Here is a 20,917-nt window from a genome sequence, read left to right as displayed (position 1 = left end):
ATCAATTACACTTACATCAAAGTTTAAAAAATAATTAAAACTTGCCACTTCCCATTATTTTACTATTTTATCATGAATGTTCTGGAGTATATTTGTACCTAATGCATCAGCATGTTTGTAATAAAATATAATGATGTGCCACTGAAATATCCTAGCAGGCCCATGTTCAGTGCCAACATTTTGTCATTTTGAAAGTAATCATGATGAGCGTATTTACCACCAGGAATAAATGGTGGAGAATGTTAGCAACATAGATTTAACTTAAAAGTGTATCATGCAAGTGGGCATTAAATTGTGCATAAGATAAAATGTGAGAAAAACAATTTTCCTTCCAGTATACAAAACATACTGTATAGTTCCAAATGGAAGAGAAACCAATTGAGTCCTTAAGGAATGGGTGAAGTGAATAGAGATGTCTTAGATGCTGAACTGCCCTCCTATTGGTTAAATCCTTAATTCATTTTAAAAATTGAAAAAGTGAGTGCTCAGTGTGCCTTTGAGCCTGGCAACTTCCCATTGATCAGATCCTAGGACTTGCCTCACAGCATGACCCTGTAAGGCCAGTCCTAGCTCCCACCTCAAACAAAGCAACCGAAACTGGCTACATCCCCCAAGCAGGAAAAGAAGCCAACCCCTCTGAAGGTGCTGAAGGGAGAAAAAGAACAGCAAGAAGGGATTGAATATATTGATGAAGTACAAAATGAAATAGACAACTTAATGAAGAAGCCAGTGAGGAGATTTTGAAAGTAGAACAGAAATATAACGAACTCCATTTACAGAGTAAAATAAGATTGTTGTTAGACTAATAAATTTGACAGTAAAATAGTAGTCGTTTTCAGGCTAATTTAAATTGGCTAATTGAAGCAAGCGAATATTCTAGAAAAATTAATAGTACTGGACAAAAAACAGTTCCTAAAGTGTTTACTAAAACTTTTATTGGTAGTTCATCTCATGATAAAATTTCATAACATGTAATGAACCTAAAGCAGTCATATTATAGTGCAAAAAATAAAATTTAAAAGCTATCAAGACTAGATTAAAAAATTTTTCAAAAGCCTCCTAATATTTAAATAAAAAAAGGGGGGATAGGAAGAATATCATGTAAGGAAAAATATCCTGTAAGTAAATTACATCTAGAGAATTTGTACTTTAGAAAAATAATTGTAATGCTAAAAGCAAAACACACATGAAAAACACACATGGTGTCAAAACAAGCCAGAGGAAAATCATTTGGGCAAAAAATGAAAAAGGATCCCAAGTCAAATTTATAGGTAATATTCCTTTATTAACTATTGGTCGAGAATATGTTTGTATGTTTTCAGAAAACAACTTCGAGACCATGTGGATTCCGGCAACAGAGAAGAATCGACAGGACTACTCCAGCCATGAAGACAGAAAAGAAACAGTCCAGAGATGGAAAATGCTGATGTCGCCTTGCCATACTAGCAGTCAGCAGCTGTGCGTCACTGCAGGTTGCCCAGGACCAAACCAGAGAGGGTCGGACCTGCATTACCACCATTTGTCCACCATCCAGAACTGAAATATCATTGCTGACATGTGCTAAGGAATTGTTTGACATTGAAATTGGGTCTCAAAAGAACTGTTGGCCCAGAAAGAAACTCACTACAGACTGATTCATTTGCCTTTCAGCATAACCATTATTGCTTGTCTCATTTTCGGTTCTTACAAGTGTATTTCTAGTAGCACATGATCTCACTCATCTAGGGGAAATGATAAACATAGACTGATGAACAAGAACAGACCCAGAAACAAGGAGGAATGGATCAGACTGTCGGGCCTCAGAGGAAGTGTAGGGGAGTGTGGGGATATAGGGGAGAGATCAACTAAAGGACTTGTGTGCATGCATATGAGCCTAACCAGTGGTTAAGGACAACAGGGGGGTGGGGGCATGCGTGGGGAGGGGTGTGGGATGGGAATGGGGGGATGAGGACAAATATGCGATACCTTAATCAATAAAGAAATTTAAAAAAAGAAAGAAAGAAATATAACAAACTCCGCCAACCGTTTTTTCAGAAGAGGTCAGAACTGATTGCCAAAATCCCAAAGTTTTGGGGTAAAAACATTTGTCAACCATCTACAATTGTCTGCACTGCTTGGGGAAGAAAGAGAATGAAGAGGCGCTGCATTATTTGACAAGAGTTGAAGTGACAGAATTTGAAGATATTAAATCAGGTTACAGAATAGATTTTTATTGTGATGAAATTCCTTCCTTTAAAATAAAGTTCTCTCCAAAGAGTTTGATCTGAATGAGAGTGGAGATCCATCTTCAAAGTCCACTGAAATCAAATGGAAATCTGGAAAGGATTTGACAAAACGTTCAAGTCAAACACAGAATAAAGCCAGCAGGAAGAGACAGCATGAGGAACCAGGGAGCTTCTTAACCTGGCTTACTGACCATTCTGATGCACGTGCAGAGGAGTTAGGGAAAGTCATCGAAGATGACATTTGGCCAAATCCTTTACAGTACTACTTGGTTCCTGACATGGATGAAGAAGAAGGGGAAGGAGAAGATGATGATGATGATGAAGAGGAAGAGGAAGGGTTGGAAGATATAAATGAAGAAGGGATGAGGATGAAAGTGAAGAAGATGAAGATAATGATGAGGGGGAAGGAGAGGAGAGAGGAAGATGAAGATGACTAATGAACACTGATGGATTCCAATCTTTTTTTAATTCCCTGGAGCAAGTTGCAGTCTTTTTTCTTTCCTCCCCCCCCCCCCCCGCCCTTGTGCTCAGTCTCCCTGATTTTGAGGTCTCTTTTTCTCTCCTTTACACCATGGTTATCACCTTATTTGGGGGATGGGCGGGGGGGGGGGGGAGATGGACCTTGAGCCTTGAGCAATACAGTGGGAAGAGAATCTTTGCCCCTTTCTGTTCAAGTACAATGCAGCTCCTTCAAGTCTCACTTGTACCTCAGATTTATGAGGAATCTAGCAGAGTGTATGTTCCCATAAAAGGGGTTTACATTCACGTAAAGGGTCTCATACAGGCCCTTAAGTGTTCTTATAATAAGTGAGAAAAATAAACCATTCCCTGCACATTTATGGCTTTTCTCCAGTATGAACTGTGGTGTATAGTGAGATTAGACCTTCGATTGAAATGCTTACCACATTCACTACACAGAAATGGCTTTCCTCCAGTGTGAACTCTATGGTGTTTAGTGAGGAAAGCCCTTTCACTGAAATACTTCCCACATTCACTACACTCATATGGCTTTTCTCCAGTGTGAACTCTGTGGTGTACAGTGAGATGAAACCTGTGAGCTCCTGGTGAGCTCCCATCTAGAGAGGGGACACCTTGCTGACCGGACACCACTTTTCTCTTTGTCAAAAGGGTGTTGATAGAAGCCAAAACCCCTCCACATTTATTCATTATGCTAGTCCTCTATAAAGCAATTTTCAGTTATCCAACCCTGGCCAAATATTTGGGTAGTTTTTTTGTTTACCCCTCACCTTTATGCTGAGGGATAGTGCGCATACTCCATAGGATATCACTCATTTTCAACAAAGTCTAGAGCGGCCGGGCTGGCATGGCTCAGGGGTTGAGCATCAACCTATGAACCAAGAGGTCATGGTTCGATTTCCGATCAGGGCACATGCCCGGTTGCAGGCTCGATCCCGAGTGGGAGTCGTGCAAAAGGCAACCAATGATTCTCTCTCATCAATGATGTTTCTCTCTCCCCATTTACCTTCCTTTCTGAGATCAATAAAAATAGATTTTTAAAAAGAAGAATGGGACAACGGGACGGGCGAGACAGAGAGGCAGAGAGCCAGAGGGAGTGGTTCCCGCACCTGTGGGAAGCTCTTATCCCATCAGCATCTTCCTCTGCAGCATCTGCAGGATGTTGGCCAACTGCTGGTGTTAGTCTAGAGCCGCCTGGATAACCAGGGCCCACTGGGCCACTTCCTCTACCTGCAGGGAAGCGGATGTTACTCCCTGGAGGCGGGACATGAGCACAGGGACCAGGCCTTGCAGGGAAGCCCCGTCCGCCTCGGCTCATTTAATGTCACAGGAGCTGGTGAGCATCACGCAGGTCCAGGTGTATAGAGCTAGCGATGCCGGCCGCGCATGTGCTCATGGAGTTCTGATTGTAAATGTGCTTTAACTAAATCAAATGCTGACTATCCCACAGAGAGGATATTCTCGGGAGATTTTCCTTTATGCTATAAAATTCATCGATCTCAGAGGTTCGGCCTGCTGACTAAAGGGTCCCGGGTTCAATTCCAGTCAAGGTCACGTGCCTTGGTTGCAGGCTCCTCCCTGGCTGGGCCCTGGTCTGCGCAACCACAGGAGGCAACCAATCGACGTTTCTCTCACAAGGATGTTTCTCTCTGTCTCTCCCTCTCTCTTCCATTCTCTCTAAAAATCAATGAAAAAATATCTTCGGGCGTGGATTAACCAAAAATAAATAAATAAATAAAATAATGTTTCTTTAAAAAAATAAAAATAAAGTTCATCGTCCATGTGGAAACAGAGATCCAGCTTTTCCTATGACAAGGGAAACTGACACTGAGCGGATGAGCGGCTCCCTCACTGAAGTGTCTCTTGGGGTCCTTTCTGCTCAAGTCCAGTCAGGAGACTAAGTACATCCTGCTCTTCTCAGACAAGTAGGACCTAGGACAGCGCCCCCTGTAGGTTCTTGCCGCTATGACAGCTTTCCCTGAGACAAACAGCTGAAAGGAATAAACTCTAAAGATGGTGGCATCTCTCTTTCCCACCATCCACACATTTGTGAAAGCAGTGACCAAACATCAGTGGACATAAAACAATCACATCAGCCCGGCCGGCATGGCTCAGTGGTTGAGCATCGACCTAGGAACCAGGAGGTCAGGGTTCGATTCCCGGTCCGGGCACATGCCCATGGTTCGGGCTCGCTCTCCAGGGTGGGGTGTGCAGGAGGCAGCCAACCCATTATTCTCTCATCATTAATGTTTCTCCCCTCTCCCTTCCTCTCTGAAATTTAACCTTTTGATTTTATTGAAAAAATGAAAAGGTTAAAAAAATCAAAAGGCCATGTCCCCTAAGGAAGCCCTGGAGATGCATCATTTGGGGGAGAGGAGTCTCCAGCAGGCCCGCCAGCTGCCCAGGTTCCCCACCTGTCCGAGGTGCTGCCACGGAAAAGAGGGGCTCACAGAGCTCATTTCTGGGGGCTGCAGAGGCAATCCCTCTGGCTGGAGGCCCCCAGCATGAATCCCACACACTCCAGATCCAAACAAAGACACAAAACAAGACCAATCTTGTTTTGTGTCTTTGTTTTTTTGAAAAGGAGATTAGAGGAGACAGCAGAAAGGCCTAAATTTAAGAAACGAAGCAAGTTAAAAATTGGGAGAAGAGCAAGACAAGAGAGAAAGAAAATAAAAAACATAGTGAAGATGAAGAGAAGAGAAGGGGATAGAATAGGATCAGGGAAGAGGAAATTAGATATATGAATAAACCAACAGAGACTAGAATAATAACACACCAATAAATCAGATAAAGTAGATTTATTATTTAAAAGGAGGAAAAATGAAATAGAAAACCTAAAATGGGTAAAAGATGAAAAACGGGAATAAGAGAAGTGAGAAAGAAAGAGGTGCAAGAAAGATAAAAGTAAAACCAATCATAAAATTTTAAAATAACTAAAATAAAAAGGTGAAGTGTCATTCACATCAGCTGAGTTTTAGTGCCCCATGGCTGCTGGTGTAGGACCCCACTCTTCTGTTCTGTCTGCTAATCCTGGGCTTCCTGTTAGGTACTGAGGTGCTGGCTCTGTCAGTCACTGTCTTTTGGCTTTTAGCTCCCCGTTTGAAGCTGCAAGAGATACATAGGTCCTCTGCTTGTATCTGTATGCACAGGCCATGGCTGCACGCAGGCAGAGCCAATCTGCCCTCTTTGCCTGTCCGCTGGCTGTCAGTCTTAATGACTCAAGCATCTGTTTCTGACAGGGCTTTAGGTGGAGATGGTGCTGATTTTCTTTCAGGGAATAAGATGGGTGTTTTTTCCTCACCCAGAGTTGCTCCTCCATGTGTGTCCCAAAATATGGCTCTGGCCTTGGTTGGTCAGAGATTCATATATATATATATATATATACCAATGGGGTTAGCTGGCAACCTGGAGTTTTTATCAGTCTGGTTGCAAAAATATTAGGACCGACCAGTCCCTCTTCCTATACAGACACTGAAGGCTCTTTGGTTCTACTCAGACCCATAAGCATGGTCTTTGCCTCTTTTTCTTCTGTTAAGCTCAAAATGCAGGGTGTGGCAGGAAGTATCTCCTGCCCTGAGCCTACTGGGAGGGGCTAGCTCTTCTGGGGAGAAATGGCCACTTAGGTTTGGAAGCTTAAGTATGTCACACTTCTAGCAATATATCCCCAAAAATCAGAAACACCAATCAGAAAGCATATATGCACCCCTATGTTCATAGCTGCACGATGGTAGTTATAAGAGCTACGATTTGGAAACAGCCTAAATGCCCATCAGCAGATGAGTCGATTAAAAACCTGGGGTACATCTACACAATGGAATATTATGCTTTCTTTTGTGTTTTTTTGTCCTTCCTTTTCTTTCTCACTTCTTCCCTCATTTTCTTTATATAGTATCTCAATTGGCCATCAAAGCTCAGTGAAGGCACTGGGACACGCTTCATCCATTTTATTTATTTTTTTTATTTTTTATTTTTTTTTAAATTTCTTTATTGATTAAGGTGTCACATATTTGTCCTCATCCCCTCATTCCCATCCCACCCCTCTCCCCACGCATGCCCCAATCCCCTGTTGAACTTAACCGTTGGATAGGCTTATATGCATGCATACAGGTCCTTTGGTTGAACTCTCCCCCTCCCCCCACCCTCCCCCTACCCTCCCCTATCCTCCCTCTGAGGCCCGATAGTCCGATCGATGCCTCCTTGCTTCTGGTTCTGTTCTTGTTCCTCAGTCTATGTTGTTCACGCTTCATCCATTTTAAAGACCAGGAAACTGAGGCCAATTCCAGTTGGCTGTGGAACTTGACTCAGGAAGCCCTCAGAGCACACAGGAAGCCCTCAGAGCCATGCTCTTTGCGCTTCCTAAGGGGCAGCGGCCCAGCAAACAGAACAAACCTTCCAGTCAGGCTTCCCAGCCTCTTTCTCAAGCACCTCTTCATTGCGGATGCTCCACATTCTTTCCTCTCCCCCCATTCTTTACTGCCCCCCCTTCTCCGAAGCAGGTGGAAGGCTTCCCACTCACTGCCTAGGCATGCTCTGCTATGGGGCAGGGTGTAGCGAGCTTGCTTTTGGGTGAAGGCAGGAGCAGTAGTCACTGCCTCTGAAGTGTGAAGGCCGCCTGAGCGAGGCCCATTAGCACTGGGAGCTTCTCTGAATCACGTCAGTCAGTCCAGTACCCTGCAGTGCAGTACCCTTCACTGAGGTGGCTCCATCCCTCAACCCCCGCCTCAGGGGTGAGGGTCCTTGCCCCTCTGCCAGGAGTCCTTCCATGCCCCTTGACCCCTGGCTGGGCCCACCCACGTCTTGGGGGCACTGCAGAACCTCTGTCTCTCTGCAGATGAAGCAGATCCCTGCCCTAGGTCTCCGCAAAGCTATGAATCTGTGGCCAGAGGCCTGGTCTGGGTCTCAGCAACCACATGCCTGCAATGTTCCCAGGGACCCTGGGAGGGGCTGGGCGAGTCCTGCCACGCCCCACCCAGGGTGGCGATGGCCCCCGGATCCCCCGGAGCGCCTGGCTCAGCCGGACTCGCCCCCCCAGGGTGGCCATCACCTGGCTCCGGACACCCGTATGTGCCTGGCTCGGACTGCACACACCCCCGCGGGTGGCAATCGCCTGGCTCGGGACCCCCGGCAGCGCCTGGCTCGGACCGGACACGCCCCCCGGGTGGCGATCGCCGCCCGGGACCCCCGGCAGCGCCTGGCTTGGACCGGACACGCCCCCCAGGGTGGCGATCGCCGCCCGGGACCCCCGGCAACGCCTGGCTCGCACCTGACACGCCCCCCAGGGTGGGGATCGCAGCCCCAGACCCCTGGCATCGCCTGGCTCGGACCGGACACGCCCCCCAAGGTGGCGATCGCGGCACCAGACCCCGGGCAGCGCCTGGCTTGGACCGGACTCGCCCCCCCGGGTGGCGATCGCCTGGCTCGGACCCTCGGCAGCGTCTGGCTCGGACCAGACACGCCCCCCCAGGTGGCAATCGCCTGGCTCAGACCCCCGGCAGCGCCTGGCTTGGACCGGACACGCCCCCCCGGGTGGCGATCGCCTGGCTCGGACCCTCGGCAGCGCCTGGCTCGGACCGGACACGCCCCCCAGGGTGGCGATCGCCGCCCGGGACCCCCGGCAACACCTGGCTTGGACCGGACACGCCCCCCCGGGTGGCGATCGCCTGGCTCGGACCCTCGGCAGCGCCTGGCTCGGACCAAACACGCCCCCCCGGGTGGCGATCGCCTGGCTCAGACCCCCGGCAGCGCCTGGCTCGGACCGGACACGCCCTCCCGGGTGGCGATCGCCTGGCTCAGACCCCCGGCAGCGCCTGGCTTGGACCGGACACGCCCCCCCGGGTGGCGATCGCCTGGCTCGGACCCTCGGCAGCCCTGGCTCGGACCAGACACGCCCCCCGGGTGGCGATCGCCTGGCCCAGACCCCCGGCAGCGCCTGGCTCGGACCGGACACGCCCCCCAGGGTGGCAATTGCCGCACCAGACCCCCGGCAGCGCCTGGCTCGGACCGGACACGCCCCCCGGGGTGGCGATCGCCTGGCTCAGACCCCCGGCAGCGCCTGGCTTGGAACGGACACGCCCTTCCGGGTGGCGATCACCTGGCTCGGACCCTCGGCAGCGCCTGGCTCGGACCGGACACGCCCCCCAGGGTGGCGATCGCAGCACCAGACCCCCGGCAGCGCCTGGCTCGGACCGGACACGCCCCCCAGGGTGGCGATCGCCGCTCGGGGACCCCCGGCAGCGCCTGGCTTGGACCGGATACGCCACCCCGGGTGGTGATTGCTGCCCCAGACCCCCGGCAGCGCCTGGCTCGGACCGGACACGCCCCCCAGTGTGGCGATCGCCGCCCCAGACCCCTGTCAGCCAGACCCCTGTCAGCGCCTGGCTCGGACCGGACACGCCCCCCCGGGTGGCGATCGCCGCCCGGAGACCCCCGGCAGCGCCTGGCTCGGACCGGACACGCCCCCCGGGTGGCGATCGCCTGGCTCGGACCCCCGGCAGCGCCTGGCTCGGACCGGACACGCCCCCACGGGTGGCGATCGCCTGGCTCGGACCCCCGGCAGCGCCTGGCTCGGACCCCCGGCAGCGCCTGGCTCGGACCGGACACGCCCCCACAGGGTGGCGATCGCGGCACCAGACCCCCGGCAGCGCCTGGCTTGGACCGGACACGCCCCCCCGGGTGGCGATCGCCTGGCTCAGACGGACACGCCCCCCGTGGCGATCGCCGCCCCAGACCCCCGGCAGCGCCTGGCTCGGACCGGACACGCCCCCCGGGTGGCGATCGCCTGGCTCGAACCCCCGGCAGCGCCTGGCTTGGACCGGACTCGCCCCCCAGGGTGGCGATTGCCACCAGGTACCCCGGGCAGCGCCTGGCTCGGACCGGACACGCCCCCCGGGTGGCGATCGCCGCCCCAGACCCCCGGAACTAAGAGGATTGCGGGCCGCCATCTTGCTCTTCTCAACGGCCGGATAGGCCACCCGGAGTCCCGCCCCCAGCCTGTCGCAGGCCCAATCATGGGCATAGCGGAGGTGCGGTCAATTTGCATATTTCTCTATTATAAGGTAGGATACCAATGGGGTTAGCTGGCAACCTGGAGTTTTATCAGTCTGATTGCAAAAGTAGCAGGATGAACCAGTCCCTCTTCCTATACAGACAGTGAAGGCTCTTTGGGTCTACTCAGACCCATAAGCATGGTCTTTGCCTCTTTTTCTTCTGTTAAGCTCAAAATGCAGGGTGTGGCAGGAAGTATCTCCTGCCCTGAGCCTACTGGGAGGGGCTAGCTCTTCTGGGGAGAAATGGCCACTTAGGTTTGGAAGCTTAAGTATGTCACACTTCTAGCAATATATCCCCAAAAATCATAAACACCAATCAGAAAGCATATATGCACCCCTATGTTCATAGTAGCACAATGGTAGTTATAAGAGCTACGACTGGGAAACAGCCTAAATGCCCATCAGCAGATGAGTCGATTAAAAACCTGGGGTACATCTACACAACGGAATATTATGCTGCTGTAAAAAAAGAAGGAAATCTTATTATTTGCAACAGCATGAATGGACCTAGACAGCATTATGCTAAGGGATATAAAGCCAACAGAGAAAGATAAATACCACATGATCTCACTCATTTGTGCAATATAATGAACATAAACTGATGCACAAAAATAGAGCCGGTGTCATAGAAGCATTGAACAGACCATCCAAACTAAGAGGGAAGGCATAGGAGGGGAAGGTGTCAAAGATCAACCGAAGGACTTGTATGCTTGCATATGAGCATAACCAGTTGACCTAGACAGAAGGAGGGTGAGGGCATGTACTGTTGGGTAGGAGCAGGTAGGGAGAGGTCAATGGGGGAGGGGAGGAAGGAGACTTATCTAATAATTTAAAAAATAAATAATTTAAAGTAAAAAAGAATGTTCTAATGCAGGACTCTTGGCCATGTCTCCCCGCCCTGCTTTCCTCCTCAGCCTCTCCTCAGGCATCTTAAGCGTGTGCCTCTCTCCCTGCTCCAAAGCCCCAGGTGCGTGTTTGGAATAGAAAAGTCCCGTGTGCTGGGTTTAGAGTATAAAAGCAAAGACAAAACCAAACCAAAACAATGAAACTGCTCTTCTGCTCTCCCCAGCACCACGCTGTTTGGGCCCCTTTCATGGGGCAGCCTTTTGGGGCTGTTGCCTCTGGTCCAGTTTCCCCAGCAGCCATCTGCCCGGTGGCTTTTCCTTTATGCAGTTGGATGTTACCCACCTCGTGAAGGGACACAGCTTCGGTGCAACACAGCTTTGATCTCACCTCTTGACCCACTGGCTTGCTGTCCCTCGAAAGCCCACTTCCCAGTTCTTGCCATTCTCCTCTGCCCTTCCTTGTTGTTAATGGTCTGCTGAGCTGCATCTAATTTGTTAATACCAAGTGGATGTTCTTTGATTTACTTGTATTTGCAATCGGGCTCAGGACGATGCACAATACTACTGCCTAATCGGCCACCATTTATTTATTTATTACCACTTTCTGTTAAAACCAGCCAGTGACTTCCATACAGCCTGCAAATGCACAGGGCATGCTCCCTGCAGACTCCCACCTGGAGCCTGCCAGCCCTTCACAGAATTCTTCAGTGAAGTCCCCACTGACCAACGCTAGTTTCACCTTCCCCCATACTGCTGTTACCAGTCACAGGTATCCTGGTCCATTCTTTGTGGACTGTCCTCCTCTAGATGCCAGTTCCCAAGGACAGGGGACTCTGCATTTACGGTATCTGAAACAGTTGGGCTCAACAGTATCTACAGCTTCACTCTTTACATGTGTCCCTTATGCCCACCCATGGCTGCTGACCCTCCATTCAGCCTGATTCAAGTCCTCATCGCTACAGCCTTCCCTCAGCCCACCCACTGCAGGAACCTGACCCATGAGATGGCAGAAAGACGTTCACAGGCATCCGAACTCTCTGCCCGTCAACCACACACCCCAGCAACACACTATTCCCTAGAATCCAGGAACTATCACCTAATTTCAGGTCTTCTATGCACAGGAAAAACTTAGGGAGGGGGCACACCAACCACAACTCATCCTCCGAATGTGGAATTATATTGAGACCAAGCCTCTCCTTCTGGAAATGCTTCTCCCAGATACAGAAGAATGTTCTCACCATTGAAAATACACAGCACCATTTCCTGTAGCATCCATGCTACCTCCAGGACTGTCTGGGTAAGGGGATGGGGAGAGGAGTGCTTTATTTAATAAAATTGAAGTGCAAAATAATCCCTAAAATGGAAAAAAGAGACTTAAAACACCAGTGGGTCTCAGGGGTGTGAGTGGATTGGCTGGAGGCAGGACTCTCTAAAGGTGAACTGATTTGGGGGTCCAAAGTATCAAGGGGCTTCTCCCAGATACAGAAGTAGGTTCATTTGCAGCAGGCAGGTGCCTAGCGGGTGGGGAGAAGCAGTCTGGATGGAGATAGAAGAGCCCTGGCCAGCACATCTCAGGCAGACACAGAACCCAAATCCCTCCCAGGGCCTTGACTGGGCCTCCTCTCTTCCAAACCCTGGGACAGACACAGTGTGCCCAGCTACAGTGGGAACATCCCAGGCAAAGGCAGGGAAGAGTGAGGAAAGGGGGGCTGTGCAGGCAGAGGCCCCATCTCAGGGCACCAGAGTGAATGTTTGGATATTTTGGTAATCCTCATCTGAGGATATTTTAGAGATAGTGCAAGGGAAGGGGGAGAAGAAGAGAGATATTGAGAGAGACATCAATATGAGAGAGTAAAAAAATTAGATGCCTCCCACATCCCCATATGTGCTGGGATCAAACATGCAAACTGGAACCACAAATTCAAGCAGTCTTTCTTTCAAGGCCTTGGCTAGCAATGCACTATAAGCCAATATTGGCCAAAGAGTAATTTTCTAGTATTATGCTGTCCCTCCTAAGGCACAGAAAGGTTGGGATTCAAACAATATCTATTAACTCTATGATGATAGATCATAATTGTGCTTGACAATCATCCCTGGAAGTGAAAATAACCAAAACATTTAAGGTACTAAAGAAAAATATCTTTACTAAAAAATTATAAACCAGAACAGAGTACAGTAAGCAATTTGCAGGTTGGTGAATTAGAAAGTAAAACAATTCATAAAAGCATAATTCAATAAAAAATCTCTTCAACTACAAATGTATCAGGTAGTAGATCTGGGCATGTCCTTCAAGACTCACTTGTACTGGAAACACATGAGGAATATAGTACAGTGTATGTTCCATTAAAAGGGTTTAAATTCAGAAAAATAGGTCCCAAACAGTCGCATTCAGTGTTGTTACTCTAAGTGAATAAAACATTCCCTGCACATTTAACACTTCTCTCCAGTGTGAACTCTCAGACGTTTAATAAGACTAGATTAGAAAGGGCCGAGACCGGTTTGGCTCAGTGGATGGAGCGTCGGCCTGCGGACTGAAGGGTCCCGGGTTCGATTCCGGTCAAGGGCGTGTGCCTTGGTTGCGGGCACATCCCCGGTGGGGGGTGTGCCGGAGGCAGCTGGTTGATGTTTCTCTCTCATTGATGTTTCTGGCTCTCTGTCCCTCTCCCTTCCTCTCTGTAAAAAATCAATAAAATATATTTAAAAAAAAAAAAAAAAAGACTAGATTAGAAAGGTTAGATTTTTGGCTAAAAGACTTCCCACATTCAGTATACTCATATGACTTCTCTCCAGTGTGTACTTTCCGATGTCTAATAAGGTTATATTTTTGGCTAAAAGATTTCCCACATTCAATACACTCATATGGCTTCTCTCCACTGTGGCCTCTCTGGTGTTTAATTAATGTACCTCTTACATTGAAGGACTTCCCCCATTCAGTACACTCATATGGCTTCTCTCCAGTTTGAACTCTCTGGTGTTTAATGAGTGTATTTCTTGCACTGAAGGACTTTCCATATTCAGTACACTCATATGGCTTCTCTCCAGTGTGAACTCTCTGGTGATTAATGAATGTACTTCTTGCACTGAAGGACTTCCCATATTCAGTACACTCATATGGCTTCTCTCCAGTGTGGACTTTCAGATGTTTAATAAGGTAAGATTTCTGGCTAAAAGGCTTCCCACATTCAGTACACTCATATGGCTTCTCTCCAGTGTGAACTCTGAGGTGTACTTTGAGGTGGGCTCTTAGATGGAAGGAAACCCCACATTCACTACACTCATACATCTCTTCTCCAGGGTGAACTCTCTTATGTCCAATGAGGTTAAAGAATCGTCTAAACACTTGCCTACATTTCTTACACTCATAAATCACTTCTCTAGAAAGTTCACCCTGACACTGAACAACTTTCAGGATGTGGCTGGCAGCATTTTCACAGTCACCCCACTGGTGATGACTTTTACAATCAAGAAATTCGTGTGAAATCCCGCTGCCAAAATGTAGCTCCTCGGTGTTGAGAGTGGCCTGGTGCTGGGGAAGCTCTGAGTTGTATCGCAAGTCTTCCCCAACCTCCCTGCTGGTTGAAGGCACCATTGATAAGTAGAAGCTGCACCTGCTCACATAGGATGCCCTGTCCATAGCTTGTTTCCAGGGCTCCGCTCCACATTCATTCTTCTGTTGCTGGTGAGGGTTTGCACTCAAACAGAAGTCTACAACACATGCATCACTACAGAAGGCTTTCTGCTCAAAGTATGCTGAAGGTGACTCAGTCAGGTGCAAAATATCTTTTAACACAGAGAAACACCACTTACAGAGAAGGGTCTTCTGGGTGGCTAGAGCTGTCTTAGAAGCCCTGTCCTGTGACTCTCCTTGTATAGATACACTCTGATCAGAACAGACCACCTCATCATCCATTTTATGCCAACAACCTGAAAAGTGAGAAAGGGTGAGGAAATGAATGTTGAATGTGGTGACAGTGGGAAATCCCATTGCAAAAGTGTGTTACACATCACACGTTGGTTCCATGAAAATATCTGAAAATAAGAGATGTGCAGGAAGGATTAATAAGAGGCTCTTGTGACTCTTTGGGCTAATGAAGATCACAACACAGAGAGGCCTCACCAGAAATATGACATAAACAAGGTAAGCACCACAAGGATTAAAATATGAATCTCCAGCTAATCCTTCAACTAACGGCACCAAAAACATGGCATCACACTTCACCCTCTTGACCCCAATCCCAATGTGCTGAGGCCATTGCTTTGTACTACCTGCTGTACATAGTTTCTTGAACAACACTTTTCTCACACAGCTTCATTCCTGGAGGTACAACTTCAAATAAAATGCAAATATGCCGTAGTGTGGATAAATTATTTCCTAATCACCTTCTTTTCCAAAATTATAGTTCACCACCTCCATAATCTATTTCTCTCTTACTCTTCTTCCTTACCCGGGCCAGTGGAGATTTACAAGCCTGGATAACACTGATTAATGCTATCTCATTCCTTTCAACCAGTGCATCTCAACCAACAATAAAAGGCAGGTGGTTAGTTAAATAGCACCTAAGCTCTTAACCTAGAAAGTAGCACCCAAACTCCTCTCTTTACAGGCAGTTACCCTAAAGTTCACCTTATTGTTACATCCAGGGACCACCGAAAACAGACTCTTCCTTCATTCACTCTATGTCAATGTCACGGTGCTGTGACCATGAATTCACCTTCCCTCTCCGAGTGTCCATCCCTCTTTCTACCACACCTCTCTCACACCTGCACTTCCACAGGCCCAGCCCCCATACTCATCTTCAGGCCTTTTACTTATTACTCAGCATGTGTGGTCAGAGGATGATGCCATATTGAATCAGGATCAAGCACTACCCACACTCTGATAGTCCACACTCATAGAGGCAGCCTTGATTCCTGCTACGTAGGCCTCTCTCCATGACTGTTTATTTCCTTCAACCTCAACTATTAAGAACAACCATCAGATCTCAGATATCCATAGCCCACCTCCTGTGATGCTGCACTTGATGTCCCTTCACTAGTCACAGCCAACAACTCTCACTTAACCTTCACTCAAGTCCCAGCCCCAATGACACTCTGCACCATCCCCAGTGAGTCTCATAGATGAACACTCAAGCCTCTTGGATAATCCACAAGACTGACTGCAACTCCCCACAGCCAGGCCACACCAAGAGTCACAAGAAAATCCTGGTGAGAGTTTAGAAAAGTTGATATGTACCAGCCTCAGTCTCATCTTGTTTGAATTACTCTTTGGCCTCCAATTAATCTCAGGTCCACTCACCTTTTCAAGGCTTTGGCCACTGCTAAGCGATTATCTCTCCCCCACACTCTACAGGACAACTTCTGTCCCTACGCTGTGTTGTGACACCCCCTTCTCACAAACAGTGGCCCCAGGAAGAAAGCCATTCCTCAGGCTCACACTGTCCCTTCTGAACTACTACTACCATTAACAATGATTCCCTGTATTAAAGTGATATACTGTCCTGGATGATGTGTCTCAATTTGTTGAGCATAGACCCATGCACTGGTGTGAGGTCACATGCCCGGGTTGTGGGCTGGATCCAGAGTAGAGATTGTGCAGGTGGCAACCAATCCCTATTTTTTGCTCATCCCTGTTTCTCTGTCTCTCTCACCTCCCCCCACCCCATCCTTTCTACATCTAAAATCAATAAAAATATAGATGTATTTTTTAAAAAAACATACCTGCACGTTCCTGATTCAGCTCCTTCTTTATTCCAAGCCTTTGCACATTCTGGAACCTCTGTCTGGAGGACCTCGCACTGATTACACTGGTTGCCAAAAACAAGGTCCACTCCATGAAGCCTCCTCCTGGCCTTTGGAGTCTGGGCTCAGTGTCTGTTCAAAGTCCCCAGGTCCCCGGGATACAAGAGTGGCTGACAGGCCCAGGACTCTACTATCTCAGAGGCCACAAGGGGGTGAGGCCCTGAAATAAGCTCCACAAACCCGTACACCTGATCGATTCTGCATTTGCAGGAATTTGTGGAAACATAATGGTCTGTTGGGAGCCTGGCAACCACCAGGCTCTCTGGGCTCAGGCTACTCAGTGCCCTTGCCAAGTCTGGAGGCCAGGTGCCCTCCAGATGCCTGAATTATCTCACGGCTCAGTCCTCAGTGCTCACTCTTGCCAGTTACCTTGTCATCCTTGTCATTTACAGGACTTCCCCTTCCTGTCCACAACAGCTGTCCTCTGTCTTCTAGTTATGAGCAATGTTAGGAAAAGTTAGAATCCTGCCTCTGAGCAATGTTAGGAAAAGTTAGAATCCTGCCTCAGAAAATGTCCCTCTTTTTTTCACAACCATCTATGGTCCCAGCATTCTGAGAATGAAAGTAAAACTCCTCACGCAAAACCACACCTCATCTCGTTGATGCCTTTGGATCCCAAACAGGCCCGGGTTTCCGAATCCTCCCAGCTCAGTGTCACCATCACGTCCTCACAAGGTGGCACTGCAGCCTTCCACCCTCTTCCCCATCACCCACGTGTCACCACCAGGGACTCACCATTCTGGACGCTGGGACCTGGGCGGCAGGACCTGAGCGGCGCCGGCCCCCAGGCTGGAGGGTTCAGGGGGTCAGGCTGCGGGAACGCTGTGAGCAGAGAGGCGTCCGGGAGGCACGGGGACCCCGATCTCGGTCTGTTGGGGCTCCAGGGGCCTCAGACACACCCTGCACCGCAGGCAGCGGCCTCCCAGGCCTCCTCCTACTCACGACCAGGGCCCTGAAGCCTGTGACTCTGTGAACAACAGACCTAAAACTTTAAAATGGCCACCGCGAGGAGGAAGGCGGAAGTCCCGCCCTAACCGGATGCGAAGACAACAAAATGTCCTTTGGCTCCGCCCACTCTGGTGCAGTGCTTTCTGGGTAATGTAGTTTTCTCAGCAGCCGAGCAGGGCTAGAAACCCAGCCATTGAGTTAGGTGAATAAAAGTGTTGTGGCAGAGAGAGTGATGGCTGGGGAGGGACAAGATGCGTCCACAGGCTTGGCTAACTGCAAAAGACGGACAGATCTCCCAGGGCAGTGGTTCCCAACCTTCCTAATGCCGCGACCCTTTAATACAGTTCCTCACGTTGTGGTGGCCCCCAACCGTGAAATTATTTTCGTTGCTGTCATTTTGCTACTGTTAATGAATCGTAATGTAAATATGTGTGTTTTCCGATGGTTTTAGGCTCTACTAAGACCATCGGAAAACATAACCATGCCCAGACATAACCAGCCTAGAACAGCTGTGCCTCAGCTTCGCCTAAAGTACGTGAGGTCTTACCGAGGCTGGTTTGGCTCAGTGGATAGAGCGTCGGCCTGTGGACTAAAAGGTCCCGGGTTCAATTCTGGTCAAGGGCATGTACCTTGGTTGCGGGCACATCCCCAGTGGGGGGTGTGCAGGAGGCAGCTGATTGATGTTTCTCTCTCATCTATGTTTCTAATTCTCTATCCCTTTCCCTTCCTCTCTGTAAAAAATCAATAAAATATATTTAAAAAAAAATAATAAAGTATGTGAGGTCTTGACTTCATGAAGAAAAGATTTCACACCATGAGTTCAGAAGATTTTGAGGTTACATTTATTAAAGCTGGGGATGATGAAAGAAAGTGGATTTCTTAGATGCTGGACTATCTGCCTATTGTTTAAATCATTAATTCATTTTAAAAATTGGCAACATTTTCTGACCAGACTTTTCTTTTTGTTTTGTTTTGTTTTCTTTTTTTTAATTACTTTATTGATTAAGGTATCACATATTTGTCATCAACCCCCTCCCCCCCGTTCCCTTCCCAAACCCCCCCACACGCATGCCCCTCTCCCCCTGTTGTCCGTGATCACTGGTTAGGCTCATATGCAAGCACACAGGTCCTTTGGTTGATCTATCTCCCTTGTCCCCACCCTCCCCTACCTTCCCTCTGAGGTCTGACCGTCTGATCGATGCTGTTCTTGTTCTTCAGTCTATGTTGTTCATCTTTTCCCCTAGATGAGTGAGCTCATGTGATACTAGGAATACACTTATAGGGACTGAAAATGAGACAAGCAATAATGGTTATGCTGAGAGGCAAATGAATCAGTCTGTAGTGAGTTTCTTTCTGGGCCAACAGTTCTTTTGAGTCCCGGTTTCTATGTCCAACAGTTGTTAATGTGTTCATAACAGCAATGATATTTCAGTTCTGGATGGTGGACAAATGGTGGTATTGCAGGTCCGACCCTCTCTGGTTTGGTCCTGGGCAATCTGCAGTGACGCATATCTGCTGACTGCTAGTATGGCAAGCCATCGTCAGTGTATTCCATCTCTGGACTGTTTCTCTTCTGACTTCATGGCTGGAGCATTCCTGTCAATTACTCTCTGTTGCAGGAATCCACATGTCTCGGAGTTGTTTTCTGAAAATATACAAACATATTCTCGACCAAAAGTTAATAAAGGAATATTTTCTATAAATTTGACTTGTGATCCTTTTTCGTTTTTTTGCCCAAATGATTTTCCTTTGGCTTGTTTTGACACCATGTATGTTTTACCTGGGTGACTTGCTGTTAGCATTACAAATGAAAGTTAATTTTCTAAAGTAAAAATTTTCTAGATGTAATTTATTTGCAGGATATTTTTCCTTACATGATATTCTTCTACTATCCCCCTTTTTTTGGTTTAAATATTGGGAGGCTTTTAGAAATTTTATGCTATAATCTTGATAGCTTTTAAATTTTACTTTTTTGCACTAAAATGTGACTGCTTAAGGTTCATTATATGTTACGCAATTTTACCATGAGATGAACTACCAATAAAAATTTTAGTTAACACTTTAGGAACAGCTTTTTTGTCCAGTACAATTGCTTTTTCTAGAGTATTTGCTTATTTTGATTGGCCAATTTAAATTAGTCTGAAAACTTGACTACTATTTTACTGTCAAATTTAATACTCTAACAACCATCTTGTTTTACCCTGTAATTATTAGTGGAGAGGATTATTTGCCTTCTTGAGTAGGCCCTGAGCATTCCTGGTGCTAGGCTGGATATCCTAGACCCCAGTTCCCCGGATCATGGGTGCAAGACATCTCCATCAAGTCTTGTTGCGGTGAGAGGGCATCTGCTGTCAGCCAAGACTCTGTTACCTGGGTCCCGATTTGAGCTGGGCATGTGAAGCTGAGCAGCCATGGGGGCAGGAGATCTCCTTCTTCAGGGATGAGGGTTCAGGCCCCTGCAAACTTGGGGGGGATGAAGGTCTGTGCCCCACCTCTGAGTTCTCTCCTGATGGCCCCTGTGCGACTGTGCCTGTCTTAGGTTGCTCCTTCCCTGAGGAATCTTACCCATCTCTGGCTAACCAGCCATCCTCCGGGGCCAAGCAGGGTGATGTGAGGTTTAGTTCTGTCTCCTTGGTCGCCTATGCCCCCATGGCCTCCGAGCCCAGCACCTGCCTTGGGATCCCCTCGCCTGCTGGCAGGGTCCCAGCACTGATCACATATCTTGTGGAACCCAGGTTTCTTCTCCAAGGAGGCCCAGCTCACCCCACTGGGCGAGAGACAGATCCATGGTACCAGCCATCACGAGGTTTCACCCTTGGCATGAACAGAAGCTCAGGCAACAGCTGTGGACAATTGGATTGTGAGAAGCAGGTCCCTCTTGGTTAAAAGGGCAAGAGGAGCCAATTTAGAATGCTCAGGTGCCTTCCCAGGTGGCCCTCTATATAGTGGAAGGGAATAAACCCTTTCATGTCCTTTTTAAATTGCTGCCAGACATTCAAAGAATTAGTAAGTTTGTTTGGGGTAATTATATAATATGCTGTTGTAATTCTAAAATATCTAGAGATGTGTTACGTTTGTCTCCAAGCACCAAACAGATGATCGCCCCCCCCCCCCCCCATGGATGTGAGGAATTATTATATGTAATGGGGGTGATCCAAATCTGGGAAAATTTTTAATGACAGTGTAGAATAATATCATGTAAGGATATTCTTTGTTCTAGTCCATGGCAATACCCTTTCAAACTGGCTGTCTATTTCTTTTTGTATAGACAAGGTCTTGGGTACATTTTCTGCACTTCTACCATGGGCAAGTAGTGATAATAGTGACACCCTTTCTTTGGTGTCCACACAAGCCAGAAACCTCTCTTTAATTTTACACACAAAGGGGCATTGTTTTGATTTTGTGTCATACAAAAGGGAAGCTGGGTGGAGACCCCTGTGTATTTATACTTTCTTGCCCCCCCACCTATGGACCTCCTGGATAACCAAGGTGTTTGGTATTATTGGTGACTACATTAGTCAGGGGATCAGCCTATATGAGTGTTGACCAGACTTTTCAACCAAAGAGATAAAGG

At 48.1% G+C, this 20,917-nt stretch overlaps 1 pseudogene; it reads left to right on the top strand.

The window, feature by feature from the left end:
• Positions 1-274: 274 nt before the first annotated feature.
• LOC129148473 (protein SET-like) lies at positions 275-2,662 on the top strand (annotated as a pseudogene).
• Positions 2,663-20,917: the final 18,255 nt, after the last annotated feature.

Source organism: Eptesicus fuscus, unplaced genomic scaffold, assembly GCF_027574615.1.
Source record: "Eptesicus fuscus isolate TK198812 unplaced genomic scaffold, DD_ASM_mEF_20220401 scaffold_52, whole genome shotgun sequence".
NCBI lineage: Eukaryota > Metazoa > Chordata > Mammalia > Chiroptera > Vespertilionidae > Eptesicus > Eptesicus fuscus.
This window is presented reverse-complemented; position numbering and strand designations above follow the sequence as displayed.